We start from the raw sequence: 8,611 nt of genomic DNA, 5'->3' as shown, positions 1-8,611 counted from the left end.
CCTGTCTGTGCAGCTTGGCATGTTTAAAACAGATCTGACAATAACCAAACAGCTCCCTCTTGAGGGGAATATACGCCCGCTAAACGTGAATGTGAGTTTGTGAGTGAGTGGGGAAAAAAAATTCCATCACATGCTTAGCAAAACATTTTCAAACAAAGGGACAAATGATGATCTGACAAACTATTTTTGCTCTCACCGTGGTACTCGAGAACAAGTATCCCCTGTCTAAAAATCCAGATCTGTTCTATAGCATATAAGGTAAAAAAAAAAAAAGACTAAACAGAAACGAGAAATGGTGCATCTATGATGAATGTAGAGCAAAAAACGCAGTCATACACACACACATACACACACACACACACACACACATACACACACGCACATGCACAGTCAAAGTTTTAGTGCTTAGTTTTGATTCAGCTCTTCATTAGCCACAGGGCCCAACTCCGGTTAGCTCCAGTATTAGGCTCAATTAGAACAAGATCCAATTAGAGGGCTCCTTTCCCCTGGGGCAAGGAGAGGCAGGAAATGGAGACTGAGAAATGTATAAGTCGACAACATGCGGACACAGCCAACATAAACAAACTCACTTTGTTGATCTCTGCTGTTGCTACGCAGGAGTCCTCTGGGAGTTAAAGCCCTGCTAGTCTAAGCTATGAGATAAAACAAAATAAAAAAAGGCCCTAGAGCAAAACATGAACTCTGTGAACACAAGGGCTCCGACACCATGAAGGGAACGTCTGGGCCCAGAAAATGAAAAGCCCACAGGCGTTTTCCATTTACAGCTAAAAATCCAGCACTAGCTTCTAGCCAGGGTTAGTATCAGACTCTCAAAATGAACACTTACACTACGGGGGGAACAAATGAGTAGCTTTCTATTGTCGCTCTATTAAATCTGTCGGTTAATAGACATATACCTTACTACTGACAGAAATCAATAATGTACAATAAGATAAAGGGCAGGAAAGAAAGAAAAAAAAAGAAGGAAAGGAAGAAAGGTATAATTGGTGAAGGACAGAAAAAAGAAAAGACAAAGATCCCACTGTGTGATTCTGAGCTCAGTATTTCTGTCCTCTTATCTGTATGGTTAGAGGTGGTGATGGCGGCAATGTTGTGTGAGCTGTTTGGGCTTGCCCTTGCCTCGGGCCTCTAGTGTTCCTCCCCCAGGCGGCGTGTGAGGGAAATGGTGTGTGGTGTGAGGGTAAACCTTGACCTGCCTGCCAGGAGGCTGCGCACGGAATGAAATGAGCACAAACAAAGCGGGGGAGAGAGGAGGAGGAGGAGGAGGAGGAGGACGAGGAGGAGGAGGAGGAAGAGGAGGAGGCAGAGGGCTGTCAGGCAGCAGTGGAGGAGGTATATGGCTTCACTCGTATCACCGCTCCATCCCTTTGTTGTTGTCTGATCTGACTCTGAGTGGCAGGATACACATCATACATCCGTGGCGGCACACACATCTTGCTGATTGGGAGTGCTCAGGTGTTGTGGGTGGCATCCTGGTACGCTAGCGAAAAGATGGAATGTGAAATGTGTTGCATTTCCCTTCATGCTCTGCCAAGTTGTGTTTCAGGGATAGATGGAAATCCCATTATGTGACATGCCTAACTTGGCCCCACAAACTCCGAAACTCATTTGTGAAATTTGGTTCAGATCTTAATGAGTTGCAAAGTGGTTTGGGTCTTGTAAGTCTGCAGAGGATATATTTGTTGAGACATCAGTGAAAGTGCGGTTGTGTGTCGCTCCTGATTTTAACTTCACTTTAAAAACCGACTTTCAATCTGGCACTCTTAAATTGCTATTCTATTTTAATCTATCCTACGTCTTTGATTCTACATAGGTGTTGTATTCAATATGACAATTTGTTCATCTCTATCCAGTGAGGATTAAATAAATTTAAAAGGTATAATCGGTGTAAACCAGCGTGTTGACAGTACATAGCCCCAGAAGTATATACACCATATCACCCTGCTCACCTGTGAAAAGCTCAGTGAAATCCATTACATACTTTAGAGACGACTCATGAATGGAATAATTAGCACAGCATGCTTTCCGCCCGGCTGGAAGTCTCTCTCGATAATGAACAAAGGAAAGGAAATTAGCTTTTGTCTCATAAAGTCACAACTTCAAAGATCCCTGCCATTGCATTAATACAGCCATAGCCTGAAGCAGCATGGAAGAGAATAAAATAAGCACTCTCACTCAGACCCCATTCCTATCAAGGTCTTTCTCAGGACAAATACCAGGAGCTTGGCTCTTATAGACCACACACACTGGACTGGATCAGTAAGAGAAATTAGGAGAGGAAAAAGGTATGCAAATCAATTCTAGCCAGCTCTCATAAAACAGTAAAATAGCCTGTTTTCTTTGTGAATTCTGACACAAAACGTGGTTTACATTTGTAAAATCATTCTCCAGGTGGAAAAACTACTTCTTCAACGTATCATCCCTCCGTGCAGCTGGGCTTACACTAACTCACATCAGGTCAACATTTTGGCTTAGGGGTTCCCAGCTGTGGCCTGGGCGACCTACGACGGCCGTCTCGCCTAACTGCTGTTCTAGTCAGCTGCCCTCAGGAGTGTGAGTGGTACACTGATCTGGTGCTGGGTCATCTGGCCTGGCATTACTACATTACAGCACATTAAAAAAAAAGGCCTAAACAGCCCTGTGTTTGTGGTCGAACTGACACGATTGATGGTGACTGATACAGTCAGAAACTGAATCAATATTAGGAGGTTTCTGAATACTTTACCATGTAAAACATCACTGTGACCTGTCATTCCATGTAAAGTGAAAGCATATTGTGGAAAAATCTTATTAAATGTGTGGCTTTTATGAAATAATCCAAGTCAAAAACAAGTGCAAATACAGAATGACTGATTGTCACAGCTTTCTTATGCTCAACTTCTTTCTCATCAGCAGCATTTTGTCTTTGCAGCTGTCATCATCATTATCCCAGAGCTAAAGGAAGCAGCACTGAAGACCAGGGCAAGGCAGGTATTGGCCAAAGCACTCTCTCTTCGCCTATCTGCTCCTTTATCTGCCAGGATCAGTTGTTAGTGCTGGCAGTTTTCCTCTCCTGTCCTCTGGAGAGAGGTGGCTCTCAGCTGGAGAGAGGCGCCAGAGGCTATGCACTGTCTCCATTGTGTGGAGAGACACACGGAGGACTTGAGAGACTCAGTGCAGGTGCAGAGAGGAAGAGTGAGAGGGAACACACCTGGGGGGGCTTTTTTTTTTTTTCCTCACAAAAGTCAGGCTTGTTTTTTGAGGGGCCTTTTTAGTGCAGGGACATTTGTTGTCGGGAGGACAGATTTACTGGAGGTACACTATACTGGAGGGAGGGAAAGGGCCCTCAGCTTCCTCTCTAACAGCCAGAGACATTTGGTTATAGACGCAGGCTGCCAGAATAAATACAATTTTCAGCATCGGGGACAAAATGCAGGACAGTGCTATTACTGCTAAGCTACAATCGTTTGATTTAAATGATTTAAAGTGGCATTTTGTTTGGATTCATTGCACAATGAGGTGTGAGCCTGATCCTTGTGCGAGGTCATATTCCTCACAACATTCACAGGGTGGGTCTTCCCATACGGATAGCGCAAAGCGAGCTAAACCTCATAACCTCACCTCAGACTGGGAGGTTTCCTGTGAAAGTGATCCTTTTGCTAACTGTTTGTTTAAAAGCTGACAGGCTACAAGAGTCTCAGTGACAACATCTATTCATCTCAGGGTGTCAGACAGAGAGAAAGAGGGAACGAGGGAGAGATAAAGAAACACAGAGAGGGAGAGGGGGCGGATGAAGAGAGATGGTGAGAGAAAGCCCAGTAAATGGGAGATTGGTGTACTTTAACAATAGGATAGATTTACTTTTAGCTTTGAAACATCTTCAGATCATCGTTGTAGCAATTTCAGAAATTCATCTGGCGAGTGACTGAATGAGTGCTGATGTTTTCATCACTTTGGTTTTAATTATATGTCTCACTCAGCACAGTCTTCCTTCTACTCGGCTAATTTAGATTGAGATCCTTCCAGGCTTTCCCCTATCTTTCATTTCCCTCCCCTCCTTCTCTCCTCTCTGCATCCCATCAGCCCCTTTGTAGAAAAAAAAGAGGAAGGAAAAAAACCTTCATGTCTGTGACTTTCTTGCCCTCCAGCGTATGAAGCCCTCTTTTATTTTGATCATCGCAGCACAATGGATTCATGCCATTCTGGCAACTTTATTCAGTATCAGCCCAAATTTACATACTGCTTAACAAGTTTGTGCGTGACTGTTGATGCCTCTGATCAAAGTGCTTTTAGAAATCTTTCTCATCTGATTTTTTTCCCGTCCTTCATTTCAAATGCATGCTGCAGACAGGCATCTTTAACTCAGGGGCAAAGAAAGGTAACCTTAGTGCTGCACAAGCCCAAATGTCATCCAACAAGGAGGGCTCATGTCCTGGGGATAAAGATAATGTAATCTAAGCAGTATACAGTGTGTGACTGTGTGTCTTTGAGTGTGTGTGTGTGTGTCTACGCTAGCCTCAGTGTTTGTTGGAGGCTTGGGTTTGGGGGCGGAGGGAGACAGGGGATGACAAAAGTCAAAGCAGTCATGTGTCATTTTCGGTGCTGAAGGGCTGGGACCTGCCTTCAGGGCTGTCCTCTCTGTCAGACGCACTCAGATATCTGCAATGAACTCTCTCGCTGTCTCTTTTTCTTTCTTTCTCTCTCCATCCTTCGCTCTGTCTTTATCTAATGCACACGCATAAATGCAGCTGCATGTTCATGCGCTATAACGCACACACACACACACACACACAACAATTCTGTGCTTTAAGTAGCATACGGCAACAAGGTAGCAACAACATTTGTACAATAGAGATCATGTAAAACAGAACATTTTAAACCACAAACATCTGATTTAGATTTATGACATGCAGTGAGTCATTTCATATTTCTGAATTGTTGGATCTTGCCACAGGAGCAAGACTGGAAGGGGAATGATTTGTTCCATAGCCGGTGATACAACATAAGGACGATAGGGGAGAACATTTTGACAAAGATCAGGTTGTAAATCAAGATATCAGAGGCCACGCCACAAACCAATGGCCCATAAAACTCCCATGGGGATAGAAGAGGAGGCAGCACACAAAATGTACTGTAGCAACCAATGGCAGGAACACAGTAGGCTCCATTTACAATAATACAGCACATTCGTAAACATACGTGGCTACCAGAGCAAACAACAGAATTGAAAACATTAAATAACTGAGAAAGAAATATGGATTCAAAAATACAATGAAAAGAGGGTGTGGGTGGAAAGAGAGGAATCGTGGGAATGCAAGATTGCACCTCCCTCAGGCAATCGAATTATCCTATGGGCCGATGGTTCCTCCTTATGCGTCGGCTGACATTTTCCTGTAACCCCATCCCGAGTAATGCTATGTGATGTGTGTGACTGGCTTCTGCCACGGCCCTGAGAGGCCACGAAGCCCCAGGGCCATTTGCTTTTGGCCTGCAGCATCCTGGGAATTGTTTATTTTAGCTCTGTCTCCTTGTTTTTGCCTCTCCTTCTCATTTTGCTCTTTCCCTCCTTGTCTCTCCTGCTCTGTCCGTTTCTCTTTCTCTCTATCTGGCCCAGTGGTGTCTACTTTCAATTAGAGGAGGATGCTCTTGTATTCTTCTGTGAGACAAAAACCCCTGACAGGTGACTCTTGAGGGGTAACTCAAAACCATGCCTTTAGTCTCTTCACACAAACTGTTGGTTTTCCAGCACCTTTCAGAGGACACAAAGGTAAACGACAACCAGAGCTGCCGGCGGTATCTGTTACTCAACTGTATATGTTGCTCTGTGTGATGATGATGAAGGGTGGAGGGTGTGTTCAAGAAGGAAACAGTTGAAAAGCAAGATGCGCTGTGTGTTGAGCATGTGTGCAAGAGAGAGAGAGAATGGGAGAGAGAGGAAAGAGATTTAAGGACAGAGAAGATGAGATGTGTGATATGAGATAATAGAATGATATTCAAAATATATCCCTGGAGCTAGAAGTTAAAAGAGAACATTAAAAGAGAACATATTTTGATCGCTTATGGATATGTAAGCCAGCACACCAATATTCCCAAACTTTACTTCATACTGCAGAGCCCTTAAGGGCATGTGTGGAGGCGGGCAAATCCGCTATACACAAATAGTGTATGTGTGTAACTGTCGACATGTGACAAGCAGAAAAGGGACAGTGTTGAGAGCATAGCCTTTTATGACCCAACACACTTTGACAGCTTGGCCATCGCTTGAGGACACAAGCAATGTTGCTTTTTCATCTGACAATTTTAAGCAAAAAACTCTCCCTCGATGGATTTGATTGTTCAGAGAGCCTTTGTGGCTGTGTGTTAAAGCACAGAGACAAAAACATGTCAGTAGCCAGTACATTGTGTTTGCTGTTAGCTAGAGGAGTCATACTGTCAATCTGTAGGACAAAAAGTGAGATGAAAGTGTAACCAATATGATGAGAATGCTGCTTTTATGCAACACTGCACTCTGCTGGTAGAAGGTGATAACACCTTGAGTTATACAGCAGCAGTAGTGAGATTTTCTTAACAGAAGACTAATGTTACCTTAGTTCCCGAGAGATGCAAGTGTCTGTGTGTTTCTACCCTTGAAGCAGTTGCCTTATTTGGACCTAAGGACATTGTGCACTGACAAAATTTAAACATCCCAGGAGGGGCATACTTTGAAATATGGCCACAGGGTGGCACATTAGAATGACAAAAATGTAGATCTTCAAAGTGAAATCTGCCTGTGACTTGGAAATCAGCTAGAGAGGAGAGTAATGGATGTCATTAGAAAAAAGGTCAGACTGTTGGTGTTGGATTGAACCAAATACTTAAATCAGATGTGAACATGTGCAGTGTTTTTCCTAGTATTTGTTCTTTATCAACTACAACATGAGAACACACTTCGCCTAAAGTGTATGTGCATGACAGATCAAGAGATGTGGGCACTGTTTTTAAAAAAAAATCTGTTGTGTGTTCACATCCAGTATTTGCTGTGTGTATGTGCAATTGGCCTGTAAGCTGTGCGTGTTTGCATACAAACAATGCACTCAGTCGACAGCCCGCAGCAGTGCGCATTCTTGCTTGGAGAGTACATGTCCTCAGGCCTCGTTCCTCCGTCAATGACCTCTGGTGAAGCCATTATTTTCTGCATTAATGATGAGCAGCAGCCAGCGATGAGAGAGATGGACTTTGTCCTGAGGCACAGTAGCGCTGATTATGGGCAACAACAATGCCGGCAAATAAAAAAAAGGAATAAAAGAAAGAAAGAGAAAACTCTTCCCACAAGCAGTTCAGAAGACTAGGAGTCTTAACGGCAGCACAGAATAAGCTGCTCTTGCTCTATTGACAAGATGGATCAGATAACCTCTGCAGCTAGAGGATTACTCAGAATAAACTTTATTAAAGTTTACCTATAGCTTGTTTTGTCATCCAGTGAATTCAGCACCTCCTTGTCTGCAACCCAAGAATCAACAAACCAGTGGCAGTGACAGCATAGTAGTCTTATCAAATTCTTACTTGAAATCCATTAATTTTCGGCAATTAGTGTGTGTTAAAACAGTAAAGAGTGAGTCATACAAACCCTATTGAAATTACTTTTGCCATTTTTATTGCCCTCCTAGGATTTAATGACATCTGTATGGGAAGTAATATCAGAGCTTAATCGATCCTCTGACATCAACCCAAACACCAACCTATAAGACTCACAAACAAGACAAATTGCAGACAAAGTGCAATTGCTCTAGTCAAGGCAGCCAGGGCACCCACTCAGGAAATCCTGGCTTGGGGAGATGACTCTAAATGAAGGACTTTACCATTCACCATTATGTCTTTGGTGAGAGTCAGAGGGAACCCCCGGGGCTCTTCAGCACAGCACGGCACAACTTTTCAAAGGGCTCCAGATTAAAGTCACTGAAAGTTCCCACTGGGGTCTGAGGCCAGGATCCCATTAAGCAGCCCTACCACACCGCCGGCCATAATTGTGTCGTTGAGAATTCAGAGCAGCGGTTGCTTGATAAGCGAATTTAGGGTGAAATAAAAAAGGAGAGGCAAAAAGGGGTCTCGTTGGGCCACCATTAGACACTTCATTCGCTCATCACTAATTTGTTTTAAATGACTGAGGGAGAGGTGAGCACTTTATAAAGCTATGGGAGCTACTTTTTCTCCTCCGTTTCTAGGTACAGACGGGTGACAAATTAAAGGAAAATTCTGAATAAATGAGTGGAGAAACATGACGAATGCAGATGTTTCTACACAGGTGCACTGCATTGTACAATTAAGCAATTAACATCCAATCATGCTCTGTGGCATGTATGAAAATGCCGAGCAGGCCCAGTTGATTCTGATTTTGTATCAAGATGGCAAGAGGAAAAGATCTAAACGATGAGGGTTCATTTTCGGGGCACGGATGGCAGGAGCTTCAGTCACAAGTGACATCTGCATTTAGATCTATGGGAAAGACATCAGTATATAGGGTCGGAAATTGTGGTTGTTGATGACCGTGATGCTCGTGCATTAGTGTGATATGTAAGGAAAAACAGAGGAATAACTCTTCCTCAGGTGACTGAGAATGTCAATGTAGGATGTG

The sequence above is a fragment of the Thunnus maccoyii genome, chromosome 12 (genome assembly GCF_910596095.1).
Source record: "Thunnus maccoyii chromosome 12, fThuMac1.1, whole genome shotgun sequence".
Classification (NCBI taxonomy): Eukaryota; Metazoa; Chordata; class Actinopteri; order Scombriformes; family Scombridae; genus Thunnus; species Thunnus maccoyii.
Note: the sequence above shows the minus strand (reverse complement) of the source record.